At 48.4% G+C, this 1,897-nt stretch overlaps 1 non-coding gene across 1 annotated transcript; it reads left to right on the top strand.

Annotated features, from left to right (window-relative positions):
• Positions 1–1,510: 1,510 nt before the first annotated feature.
• Positions 1,511–1,584, top strand: trnan-guu. The gene has a single exon. It is a non-coding gene; the product is annotated as a tRNA-Asn (tRNA).
• The last annotated feature ends 313 nt before the right edge of the window (positions 1,585–1,897 follow it).

Here is a 1,897-nt window from a genome sequence, read left to right as displayed (position 1 = left end):
TATTGGCGGCCATGGGTCAGTGCGACGGTGAGCATTGGCCCAACCACAGGTATATCATAGGTAGTGTAGCAGATGAGCAAAAGGCAATGCTGAAGGGTGTCCCAGAATGTGGTTGTTCACATCTGTCAGCTTCTCCATGAAGGCCTGTGACCACAAGGACTTGAAGGCAATCCCAAGGTCACCACCGTCCTAAACTTCTTTGCCAGTGGATCCTTCCAGGGCTCCACTGGGGACCTGTGTAGCATCTCCCAGTCAGTGACATACAAGTGCATCTGGGAGGTGACGAATGCCCTGTTCAGGAGAGCACACCAATTCGTCCAATTCCGCCTGGATCCTGAAAGCCAGGTTGCAAGAACATTGCTTTTTCAGCAATCACAGGATTCCCACAAATACATGGGATTATTGACTGCATACATGTGGCCTTAAGAGCATGAGCCAGTCATATTCATGAATATGAAGAGTTTCCAATCTTTGATTGTATAGCTGATATATGACCACACCAGACATATCCTGTATGTTTGTATTCGGTTCCAAGGGAGCTCTCACAATGCCTACATTCTATACCACTCCCAGGTGCCACAAGTTTTTGAAGCACCTTGGCGATTGCCACCCTGGCTCTTTGGGAACAAGGGATACTCCCAGAAGACTTGGCTGATGACACCAGTTCGCCGCCCGCAAAGTGCTGCTGAGGAGAGTGCAAATGCCACACGTGCCTCCACAAGGTCCACGATTGAGCAGTCAATAGGTCTAGTAAAGATGAGGTTCAGGTGTTTGGACTGCTCAGGCAGGTTTCTCAGCTACTCACCACAGAGAGTGTCCTGGATCATAATTGTCTGCTGTGCCCTGCACAACCTGTCGTTACAAAGGGGGATGTCTTGGCTGAGGGAGACAAAGAGAACCAAGATTTCCCCTCTGACGATGAGGACAGTGATGATGTCCACAGGGGATGATGATGACGAGGGCCAGTACGTCGTGGAGGCACATGCAGAGGCCATTGCAAGGGAGCAACACTGAAGAAAGGCCTGTGACAATTTGGTTTTCTATCTTCTGCTGGTGTGTAGGCTGCAGCTCCTTTTTGTTCACAGACATTATACTTTGCTTTAACGTACTTTGATTCATGAGAGCTGAATTAAATTGCACTACTTAACGTCTGACCTGCTGGTGGTTTGATCCTTTGTATGCGCCAAAATGTGTTGAGATATAGAGTCCTGCCACTAAATGCATGCATTAGAATCAGAAAAACATTTGGTTCACCCATGACCTCGGGCATCTGTAAGCAAAAATGAGAATTTTCCCACATCCTCGCAAAGATGTATCCATGGCAGCTTGGAAGCAACACAAAATCTTACCTCATTAGGGATACACTCATGTCACGCTCACACCTGCTCCCCATGGTGGGTGTCAATGTCTTATTAATTACATTGCTAACATTTAATGGCAATTACATTGTTTAACAGGTGATGGGCATTTGTACACCTATAAATGGGGATGTCTCAAAAGAGTTATATTGGTCTCTGTGGCGCAATCATTTAGCGCGTTCGGCTGTTAACCGAAAGGTTGGTGGTTCAAGGCCACCCAGGGGCAAAGCTGTCGCTGTTTTCTCCCCATTAGCCATCATTGTCACACAGTTCCTGGTTGTCATTGGGTCCTTGAACTGAATGTCAAGACTCTCAAAAGAGTTATAAATAGGGATGGCAGGTCCAGGCAGCTGGTGATTGAGGAGCCGTCTGGCCTGGCTGTCCGGTCTGCACTGTGTGATTCTGTGACTGTCTCCCCCTCTTCCGTGGCCAGGTGTCCCTGGAGAGGGAGCATGTGGTGTCTGCCAGCACTGTCAAGGCCTTCTGTGCTCAGTGGGCACTGCAGGGACTGGGGTGTTTTATTGACCTCTTTGATCACA

Source organism: Carcharodon carcharias, chromosome 3, assembly GCF_017639515.1.
Source record: "Carcharodon carcharias isolate sCarCar2 chromosome 3, sCarCar2.pri, whole genome shotgun sequence".
Lineage (NCBI taxonomy): Eukaryota > Metazoa > Chordata > Chondrichthyes > Lamniformes > Lamnidae > Carcharodon > Carcharodon carcharias.
The sequence above is the reverse complement of the archived record's forward strand: the minus strand, read 5'-3'. Positions and strand labels throughout refer to the sequence as shown.